The 12,421-nt window shown below is 34.9% G+C and overlaps 1 protein-coding gene across 1 annotated transcript in view; it reads left to right on the top strand.

The window, feature by feature from the left end:
• LOC124386298 (macrophage mannose receptor 1-like) overlaps nt 1–12,421 on the top strand; it is a 47,305-nt gene that overhangs the window by 5,637 nt on the left and 29,247 nt on the right. The window lies entirely within an intron of this gene.

Below are 12,421 nucleotides of genomic sequence, written 5' to 3'. Positions count from 1 at the left end.
AAAGACACGCTGTCGCACTTGGGGATTTGGCGCTCTCTGCTGGCCAACATAATTCAGTTGAATGATTGTGTTGATCATAAATGGTAAATGTTTAATTTAAGCTTTTTCTATTCATTCATTGGTTAGTTAGTTAGTTAGTCAGTCAATCAATCAATCAATCAATCTGATTTTAATTTGTGTAGCACTTTAACAATGTCTCAAAGCGGTTTTAAAGCATAAATGAATGTATACGTTTAGTGCCTGTATGTTTGTTCCTTATAATCTTAAATTTATCTCTAATGAGCAGAGATGGCAAAACACATCTTTCACTCAAGCACCCAGGTAGCAAAGACTTCTGGCCTCTGCACTTTCAGATAGTTCAGATAGTAAGGTGATAATATTTTTATACACACAGCTGTCTCCCCTATTCCTGTTTGCAACGTGGTTATATTGCTCGCTATCAAAAAGGTTTAAACAAACAATAATTTGAATTATGAATAATGGTAATTTTAGATAAGATCTGAATTATAATCTACAGTATAATAAAGTCAAACCTATTACATATTTTTTTGAAACCTTTTTATGTACAAGACAAGGCCAATTTATCCATATTTCTTCTCTTAACTCCTAAGTTAAATAAATTAAAGAAATAAAATTTTAAAAAATCAACCAATCAAGTCGCATCTAGAAAACGCAATCGTTCATGGTTTTGCAGTTTTTACCTTATTGTTCAGTTTACCTTATTCAATGTCACACACTTCATCTTGTACCTTTGTCTTTTTGTTCTATTTTCAAATATTCTTTCTTCAGTTGAAAGTGTGTAATCTTGCGATTTAGCTGTTTGGTTTGGTTAATGGTTTAGAACACTTTAACCAAGACAAAGCGTAGATAGGCGTAAGATAAAAACAAGATAGGCGTAACCACTTGACATTTGCGGCCACAGAAAAGAAAATCGATTCCACCATTAAAAGATGGTGATATGTGGCCTCGGGTAGGGATGGTGGCAGGAGAGAGAGGATGAAGAGAAAAGAACATAAGGAGAGTACAACTGGTTAACAGATTTTTGACTTATTTGGATGTTGAGTTGTGTGCACAATGCCGCTTTTTCATGAACTGAAACATCGCATCGATATTAAAACATTTATTTATTTTTCTATGCATTGCTGTATTTGGGCCAATTGGAAGTGGTTTGTGTGGCCCATCACTAGACCAAACTAATTTTGCTATGTGGGTAGAAGTATATACCCATATACCCTGAAAGAATTTGAAGTACTGACTACACTTTTTCACTCAAGTTAAAGTAAAGAAGTTTGGGCTCTTACATGTACTTAAGTAGCCATTACTACTACCTGTTTTATTGCCACGCTTGTAACTGGAACTTGCATCATATTAATATATTAATAGTATATTAATATATTAAGGCTGAACAACCACCATATAGAACACAAGCAGAGAAAAAAATATGCTCAGGTGATCAGGAAAATCTCTGTACTCAGTCATGGTTACATCGCTGACTCCATCTGTCTCATCCATATCCCCAAACTTATTGTTGCCTTCAGCTGTGCTTATTGTTAACTTCGTAAACTAGCCTACATCTGTGGTGTATGAGAGCCAGGAAATGATACACCAGTGGTAGAATTCAAAAAGCCACAAAATAAAAATAAGTAGGTTGATGAGCTGAAAACAGAGCACAATGAGAAGAACATTTTACTTTCCCTCATTACATTTTTTTCCACAAATATCTGTACTTTCTACTTCTTTTTAAAACCAAGCTCATTACTTTAATTTATTCACAAAATAAATTAAAGAAACATGCTTGGTTTTAAAAAGAAGTAGAAAGTAAAGATATTTGTGGAAAAAAATGTAATGAGGGAAAGTAAAATGTTGTCCAAAAAATATATAGTGAAGTGGAGGACTGACACCAGAAAAATCTACTTAAGTACAGTAACAAAGTATTTCTACTTCAATACTTTCCATCTTTGCTAATGAGCAAGTGTTGCCTGTGGTGAATGAAAACCTCCCTGAGATTGCAATTTGAAAAAAACCTTTGAGAGGAACCAGATTCAAAAGGGAACCCATCCTCATATTAGTGGCACCAGATGTCTATTCATTACAGTCCCATCATTGTTGAGGTGCTGTTCAACGATAAATGCTTAAATGCAGAACTGTTCATGCAAACTGTGGCCCTGAGCCATTGTAACAGACTGTTGATATTAATTACAATCCAGAACATCCTCCAGATTCTTGAGTTGGATTGATTTTTAAGGCTGTTGGTGTGGAATCATCCTCAGCTGCACAGTTGTTTCCAATTGAAGATAACTCAATCCAGAGGTAGAGCATTGAGATGATCGGACATATCCAAAGAGAAGAAGGGGACAGGAACACTGGTCACTGTTACCTCAGAAGCATGTTTAATTCTAAAGAGAGAGAGAGAGAGAGAGAGAGAGAGAGAGAGAGAGAGAGAGAGAGAGAGAGAGAGAAAGAGAGAGAGAGAGTGTGTTTAAAGACACTATACAGTGTGATCAGGGTACAGGTAGGGACTCTAGCAAGACTAGAGAATACGAGTGTCAGATAATCAATCGGTCAGTCTGTCTAATTAATCTAATTAATTTTTAATTTTAGCTACAATTAACCTAAGGCAGGCAAATTAATCCAGGGTGGGGCACTAGTGCTTCCACACCACACACATACACAACTGTTTCTAACTGCCATATTGCAAGTGTAACTACAATGTCTGAAAAATACCCTCACATACATGTTTAATAAACAAGTGTGATTAAACAAGAAACTTTACTCACACCATATCAATAATTATAGGACTTTTCTTGTTAACTAACAACAAATATTATTTTGTTGGGCTGCAACTAACAATTATTTTGATAATCTAATAATTGGATGATAATTATTATTATTTTCGATTAATCAGATTAAAAACAATTCAATAAGCTGTTTTGCTTATTATAACGATAAAGAACCCTAATTCAATTCAAATTCAAGTTTATTTCTATAGCGCTTTCAACAGTGGACATAATGGACAATGGACAAAGCAGCTTTACAGAACCTAAAGTGAATAATGAGTATTTATCCCTGATGAACAGCCTGGGGTGACTGTGGCAAGAAAAAACTCCCTAGATGAATGGGGAAGAAACCCTAAGAGGAACCAGACTTAAAAGGGGAACCTGTCCTCATTTAGGTGATATCAATGGTGTGATTCTAAATCTTAAAACAATACAAAACACTGGAGAGTGAGAACTAACATGAGCACCGGAGTGTGTGTGATTATGAGTAATGTCCTCACTACAGTCTTATACAGTCAGTAGAGAAAGAAAGAAAGAAAGAAAGAAAGAAAGAAAGAAAGAAAGAAAGAAAGAAAGAAAGAAAGAAAGAAAGAAAGAAAGAAAGAAAGAAAGAAAGAAAAGCAGTGGAGAGGAATTAACAAGCACAAGTTGATAATGTGGATTTGATCAGATGTACTGGAGCACAAGGTTATGATATGTGAATTCAGGGTTTAACTATATTTAATTTTGATATTTTAAAGCTTATAGTGCTGCTTGTTGAGGAGTACATTGGGGATTTCTCCTTTGAACAAATTCACTCATGCTGGGTTGTTTCTTCCTGTAAATAAATAAATAAAATTTGAATATGCATGGTGTAAATTGTGTAAACCAACATTTGTATTGTTTTTAATGATAATTGCAGATGGCAAGTTGACAACCATGCTTTAAAAAAAAAGACATTTTGTATAGTTTTGAATATATAAGCATCTGGAATATAATTAATTGAATTTTGTATAATAATTAAATGATATATGCATAAATTAAATATAAATACAGTGGAACCTCGGAGCTCACGAGGGTTAGGGACCAAGACAGGTCGCGAGTTCCGAATTTTCGCGACCTTTTGATACGCCCCTTCCAACCCAGTAAAAACCCAAAGAACACTATACGAAATCGATTTAAATGAGTAAATAACACTATTTCACTCCATACATAATAAAAATAGTTTTAAAGCATTTTTTAGACAATTTTAATGAGATAAACCTTGATTAGAAATGTTAAAACTAGCATTTTGAGCAGCTCGCGGTTGCTCACGAGCCGATCTGAATGAGAGTCGCCGGTCGGAATGAAAGTCGCGAGCATGCGAGGTTGCGAGCGCTGAGGCCGCGAGCTCCGAGGTTCCACTGTATATAAATATTAAAAACAAGCATTTCAACTTAGTAAAGCCGCAGTAAATCACGCTTGAAAACACATAAGTTACTGTTGTAGTAGACAAATGTTATAAAAAAGAGAATGGAACAGAGAAACGCAACAAGCAAACATGCTCGATTTAAAAAAGAAAGGAAAAAATCTGCATTTTTGTACAAATGCATAAGCATATGCTGACAACCACAACATTGACTAAAAATGTATCGTTAACTGCTGCTGTAATTTGCTGATTTTTGAATTAGTGTATGTTTGCACCGTTTTAATTGAATCCATCACTATGTTGTGAGCGAGCTGATTGTGCGACCTGATGCTCTCGAGTCACAACAGAACAGATCCAGAGCGACTGTCCCGAAGTTACAAACAAACAGATTGCACAATAGCACTTCATTTTCACATGCTGAGTATATGCAGTATTAGTTTACCGTGCTTATGTTTCACCTTCATCCGTGACGCCAGTGTTTTCTTTTCCGGCTGGCGGTTGACCTCTCTGCCATTTCGCAAGCGGCTGTGTTATCTTGCCATCATGCTAACCCGTAACTTGAGCAGCCTAACTAATCGATAGCAGTATTTATTGACAACAAATTTCATTATTGATTTTATCAATTAGTTGATGCAGCCCTATATTAATTAGTTTATTATTATAAGCAGAAGCCATAGAACACGTTGGAAAACTTGGGAATCTTTATACAGGTAGTAATCCAAGCAAGCCAGAAACACTGAAAGTCCATGACACACTAGTGAGAATTGTATTCACAATAGATTTTTCCATTCGTGTCGCAGAAGGTACAGGGCAATGTACAATACTTTTTTGTCTATAATTTGTTTGGGTAGAATAACGAATTATTTCTGAAACCAACAACATGATTCAGTACAGGGACATAAATCAGCAATGGATTTAAGTGCATGATTAGTAAAGCGGTATCGAGGAGATTGTTCTTTATTGCCATCTGACACTGCAATGTGTGGGTTATTTTTGTCTGGTTAGATGTGATGCTTACCAGACAAATAAAGATTAACATTATAATGAAGGCATGTTGAATGCTTGCATGGTGGATGTGGTCACAGTCAAAAAAAATTTAAATGATTATTTTTATATTTGAGGTACATGACCAAATAAGTTGGTTAGAAAATATCACCATATTGTGGCCAAAATATCCTGTGTATATACGTTTCACTTCCTGAATGGCAGATCAAACACAGCTTCTGCTGTGTCAATTTAGTAAAAATCCTAACACTGATATTTTGGCCTTGAATTTAATGTAGGCAACAACAAACATTGGTAATTCAGGAACGTAGTGAGATATGGTGAATCATGGGTGTAAAGATTTTGTAGAAGCCCATGTAGAATGCACCTACATGGAGAAATCCATTTAATTTACAGGAGAATCTACAAGGATAAAAATCTGAAGGAGTAAATGGAGATGAGAGCCTTTTCTAGGCATCTACAAAGGCACAGTTTAATTACGTTTCAACTGGTGTTTTAGGCTGAGACGATATTAAATGTTTAACATGCCAACATTTAAACAACAACCTGAATATTCGAACTTATCTGACAAAAGGTCTGAATGTCTCCAAGAGATGGCAGTAAATACTCCAGGTTCAGTTGGAGTGCATTCTTTAAAAAAAAAAAGCAAAAAAAGCTTATAAACAAATGTCTGATTATGGGTGGGATGTTTGTGTTGGAAGGATGGACTCAAATTACATCATGCCATTATTTTCATTAGTAACAGCCTTTAGTTGACCAAAATGTGAGAAAACAGGGAAGTACAAATTGATCTAGATTTAGAGGCCAAACCATGGTGAGACTATTTGGAGAACCTTGTGTAAGAAGTAATAACTGTTTAGAGACTATAGTTAACCGATCCTTCACCTTTATTAAAAAATGATACGCTGCCACTAATAAAATATGCATCCTTAGCATGTCCTCAAACATAAAAAGAATAAAAAACAGTAATTATACATGAGCCTATTGTCTTGGAATGTAAGGGGTTGCATGTGAACATGTTTAGCCTTCTCATGTCTGTGCATGTGAATTTCTCCACCATGTTCAAGAAACCTTGCCAGCTGCTCTTGAGTGTCAGCATATGAGTTTAACCCTAACTTGTAAAAAATAAATGATGATAAGGTTCCACCTTTATGCGAATTCACAATAGTACACACCCTTGTGCACAGACGTTTTCACGCCTCACCTTTGATTCTTACAGCAATCAGTTTCAGAAAAGTTTGGACCTTTCTTTAGACACAGGCTCAGTGTTAACTAACATTTCACCAGTGTCTACAGATAAGCAAGGGGAAGTTGGCAAGCACCTAAGAGGTCAGTTGCGTGTGCCAAAGAATGCTACAACAACTTTAGTATACTTTGGCTAAACTGTACGTTGCTTTTTTAGTTTTGATTGCTCCACAGCTAGAGTACAACAAGGTCAAAGAATCTTTTAGCTCACACCCTAAGAGAAAGCAAGTCTGCTCCTATTTAGACATTAAACAGGCTGTTTATGATTGTCCTGATAATGCCAGATTCACATTTGCAAAACCAGGAACTAGGATTATGAAAAGTTACTGGCTCCTAAAGCTATCCATAGGGAAAATTTTATTCATAACACTTGAAGAGCCTAAATGTTGCCCTCTTAGCATTGTGCAATGATTTTCAGATACTTTATATGGCTCACTTAAAAAATCTGGTCTTTTGTTTTCTTAATGGACAAGTGTTAACACGCTGTGGCAATGCAAAAAGCCTTCGACTCTAGACTTGCTCTGTACAACATTTCCTTGTGAAAGCATTTTATATGCCAGGAAACACATCCCGAAATTATTTATACAATATGAGAGTTTAGAGCAAACACATTTGAATAGCGGCAAGTACAGAGGAAGATTGTCACTCTAAATACTTCCTGTTCAATCCGTGTTACACATAAATTTAGCACACATCTTATTTTTACTAAACATATTTTGGTCACATGGGTTTTCTTGCCGTCATATTTAAACAGAAACACTCGGGTTGCACTCTGCATTCATAACACAATCATATGCACTGCATAAATAAATAAGAGTACTGGACAATTTAAGCTTACTTCAGCTTCACAATCAGAATTTTGCAGCAACTGTTATCTTTTTTTTTATATTAATTTACCAATAGGACATTTATGAAGTACTGGAAAATCTTGCAATACGTGTCCATTTGTCTTTTCTTTTTTAGGGATTTGGAATGAAATGATCAATGTGCTCTTGGTCCATTTCATTCCTCATGCAAATTATCTTTACTATAGTATTCTATATTTTCTTTATAGTAGAATTTTTTTTTTTTTTTTAAACCCATTTGCCAGCTAAATAAATGAATTTAAAGCACTCAAACTTATATAATAATAAAATGTTCATTTACACATATATGTAACTTTGACAAAGTATCAGAAATGTGCCAGTAGCAAAAATAAATCAATATGTCACTATGTAATCTTGATCTACTCATAATAATAATTTAGGATTTTTGTATTTTTCCATGTTTTGATGTATATATTTCATTGCTGCATAAAGGCCCTATGTAGGTACCCTTTAAATAAGGTCTTTGTGCATGGCCCACATTCATGATGCCCTGATGTGCAGACTGTGTACTGTACTGATCAAGCTGGTAATGGCATACACAGTTGTAAAGTGTTAGTTTATTAGAAACTATAAAAAGCAAAACCTTTCAAAAATGTCTTGACTCAAACCCTCATGTATGGTCAGTGCAGACTTTGCTAAAGATGTTTTGTTAAAAAAAAAAAAGTCAGAGAAAGAACAATAGCGGGTGGCACTGTGGGTTGAGCTGCAGCCTTGCAGAGCTACTGGGTTTGTTCCTGAGATTGAGATACTCTTTACATGGAATTTTCCATGGTCTCCACCATGTCTGTTTGGGTTTTCTCTTCATTCTCTGGTTTTATCCTCTTTTCTATCCGAATTTAAAATAACAGACAAAGATACAAGCCAAATACTGGATGAAGCTTTGCTCAGTATATGTCAAAAATATGTTTCATTTACAGAAATCTTTTTTTTTGCAGATTTATTAACATTTGTAATCAAACTGCATTTAATGTCATATATTTGTGCAAAATATTATGATCGGTTTTTGGTCCATCAAGTGCCATTTGAACACATGCTTGAATAAAAGAGAACAGGCATGAGGTACATCTGACCTTCTGTACAAAGCAGTTGTCATGGTCTATGTCACAAATTTGCTTACATTAGAAACATTGCAGTAGAATATTAATCACTCAAGATATTGAACATTCATTGTTTAAAATATTTAACATTCTAAAATATTAAATTCTGTTCTATTTTTGAACGTATGTTTCAAAGGATAGTACATCTTTCAATCATGAAGGCAGTGCTATGGCATGGGCATGTTTGTCAGTCAGTGGAACTGGGTCACTGGTGTGACTGCTGGTAGAAGAAACAGGATGATGTGTAGTGTTATAGTGTATAGAGTTATACTTTTTGCTTACGTTCAGTCAAATGCAGACTGATGAAACAAACATACTGCAAAGCAATCCAAAGTTCCTTATGTGAAAAAAAACCCCCAAAATATTTAATGTTCTTATACCAGGCATTTTATGGCCACCAATCAGCCACAACATCATGGCCACCTGTCTAATGTTGTGTTGTTCCCTCTTTGGCTGTCTAACCCACTTACAGGTGCCATGAAGAAGAGATAATCAGCGTTATACACTCACCAATTATAATGTTATAATGTCATAATGTTATGCCTGGTCGGTGTAAATGTCAGTCACCCAGTCACCTGAACTCAACCCAACTGAGCATGCTTTTCACTTACTGAAGACAAAACTGAAGCTAAAAGATCAACAACAATAAATAAATAGAGGCAGCTGCAGAAAAGGCCTAAGTGGAAGTTTGCAGTAAAAGCTAATATTTGGGAAAAATTCCCATCCTTCAACCTGCAGCGCAAGAAAATAAACAACCCGCAGAAGTTATTTAAGCGTAGCCTAATTCTATGGAAAAAAAAACAAAACTCATGCTAAACGGGTTATATTGATTCATGGAGAACATAGAAAACCATTTCAATGTAAAAACAACCTCATCTGGAACATAATATTGAGTCGTTCCTTACAGGTGAGTCTTAATAAAGGCTTAAATAAGGCTTAAAACTTTATCCATTCTTTGACCACAAGATTTGCACACACCTAAGCCACAAGATTAGAAGTCACCATGCATAAGAGATATCCACTCTCCAGACACAATCAGATGTTGCAGTACATTGAAACCTTGGTGGGTTTTTAGTTTACAAAAGGGAGCCTAAAATGCTTTTCTTTTCCAAATAACTTTCCACTTTTGGTCATATATTAATTAGTCTGTAGTTGTAATTGAAATAGTAGAGCATCCTATACAAAGTACAGTATGTCTGTAGACATTGTGTGGCATTGCATACTGAATAAAGGCCCTGTGGTTTTAGTAAAGAGATCCCTGGGTGCTTCTCCAAACTACAGACTTCTTTGTCTGTCTTTCTGAAAAAAAAAAAAACCCCTCACTGAAAAAGCGAATGGAATTTTATGAACACCCTATTCAGAACATATGAGCCACAATGATGTCTGTCACTTCATGGCCTCATTAAAAAGAACTGAGCATGAAGCGAAATCAGCATGTGCCATGAACGAATGTTGCATTTTAAATGTTGTTCAAGAGGCAGCCCATTTGTTTGAGCTTATTAAGAAATGTTATAAAGCTCAAAAACACTCAAAAAACTTTGCATTAGACACATGAGACATTTAACTTAGAGATATATCATTTTTATATTCTTTATTTTCAGAACGGATAAGAGAAAAAGGGATAATATGACTTAATGTCTGATGGTGTGTGTCACTTCGGTTGCAGTTCTGCAGGCAACCAATGTGCAAAAACATGCCCTGCTCTCATGCTCAAGCAAGCCAAGTACAGCAAGACATTCTTAACTGGTGCAACGCTGCGAGTACATTCTTCAACACCCACAGATTTCCCTGTATTTGCGATTGCCGATCTCCCTACGGAATTCTCTTCACCAACTCCCTCTAGGCTAGGCCTAATCTTCTAAATATACTGACACGTTTGGTTTAATATAAGACTTTCACTAAGCAACTCGAGGATATTTGAACATGCACGCAGAGATCCTTGTTGGCTAGGAATGTCAAGGCTTTCTTGTTGAGACGTGCTAAGAAGTGTTTGCAACAAAAAAAAATTTAAGTGTGCTGCATGAGTTCAGCTTTATCTTGACACCAGATAAAATGCTTGCTTCTCTTACTGTATGTGTGAACTAGCATTAGTTTTCTCAGTGTTTTTTTTTAGCTAGTATATTGCTTAGAGTACATGTAAAACCAGAAAAAGTTTTAAACCATCATCATGAAACTTAACACTTATTCTAAAACTTTTCAAATAACAACCTTTTGACTGTATATACTTTTTGACTGTATATACTTTTAGCCGAGTACATTTTAGCATTTTCCACAAGATTTAGATCTTATTTTCATCCTTCCATGGCTTCTTTTTTTTGATTATATCTTTTATTTTTATTATTTTGCATTTGCTTGTAAGTTGATATTTTATGCAGATTATAAACATTTACTCAGAGTGAAAATTGATGTATAAATACTTTACATTAACAGGGCACGAAGCATGTAGACTTTCACAATAACGATTTACTATCTAATGAGTATATTCACTTGAACTGGTCTTTAGAAACCTGTTTCTTACTCTTGCACCTTCTCATGCACTGAGAAACTATTGATTTCAGTGCACAGGTTTACTCTAGCCACACCTTTTGGTTGAAATGGCTTCTTTTGATAAAGGACGTATGACTAAAAGGTGTGGGCTACACTCTTATCAGTCTTTTAACTGTCTACTGATATAAAGGCAAACAGAGAAACATTCATTTGCTTGCAGTGTAGGTCTAAAAACATCTAAACCCAGAAATCTTATATATACCTTTATAGTATTCACAGAATATTATGTCTTGTACTGGATCTGATTGAAAGGCCATGAAGGATTTGGATCAGAAAGATCATAAAACAAAATATTATTGTATTGGTGAAGTAAATCTAGTTTGATGAGCTTCCCGGGGGCCAGCGTGTTCAATAATCTATAATATGATCATGATAATATGAGCACTGTGCTTGCGGCTGTGAAATATGCAACCTGTTAACAAAAGGAACGAATGAGGAATATACAGTATAGAGTCATGTACTGTAGATTCATATTACTCATGTAGACTATGGATAATTTCATGAATTCACGTTCCTCTATTTAGTAGGTTCACGTTTGCCCTGCCTATTGTGGTGCCTTGTGATTGACAGTAACCTTTAACACACACACACACACACACACACACACACACATCCACATGTGTGTATCAAATCAGGTATTCTTCTCAGAAAGAAATCCAGGCTATTTTAGACTTTTACATTTTGTCTTAACGTTTGTATTTTTTATTTTAGTTTATTATATTGTGGAAAATGACGAGTGATGCGAGCATAAGTTTCTGAATTGGACTTTTAGTTTCAATCTTAAGATTTCAAAAAGAGAAAGTATAGTATTCCCAAATGACATCATAAGCAAATTTGCATATTCATTAATAATGATCATTTGTATATAAAATGTATAGTATTAGAGTAAACTGTTATTTTTCTTAAAAAGTATTTGGTTTTGACACGACAAAATAATTTCTAAATATATACTAAAAACATTTTTTAACATCCCACTTACACACTGTCTAGTAGTATGGAAATAGACATAATAGAAGTAATGATGATCAGTGATCAGACCTTGGATATAATGGTCAGACATTAGTTATCAGACGTTTTAAACAATGCTGACGTGATGTTGGGAAGAATGGTGTTGAAAGAGTGGTTTTTATATCATACATACATTCTTTATCATGTCATTTTAGTATATTATCTTCTGGCATGTCTATCTATGCCTAATCTTTGCACAGAATATTGTTTATTACTATATATAACATATATTATTACCTACTGTAACTTCTGTACATTAAACACCCTCATCCATGTATATATGGACCTCACACCCTATTTATCTTACTGTTGTTTATTTTAAATAGGCCAATTATGCACTTCTGGTTAGATGCTAATTGCATCTCATTGGCTCTGTACATGTATCTTGCACAATGACAATAAAGTTGAATCTAATCTAATCTATCTAATCGAAATAATAGTGATCAGCAGTTAGTAATAATGCTGAAGAATTGTTTGTTGGAAATCAGT

Source organism: Silurus meridionalis, chromosome 5, assembly GCF_014805685.1.
Source record: "Silurus meridionalis isolate SWU-2019-XX chromosome 5, ASM1480568v1, whole genome shotgun sequence".
Taxonomy (NCBI): Eukaryota; Metazoa; Chordata; class Actinopteri; order Siluriformes; family Siluridae; genus Silurus; species Silurus meridionalis.
This window is presented reverse-complemented; position numbering and strand designations above follow the sequence as displayed.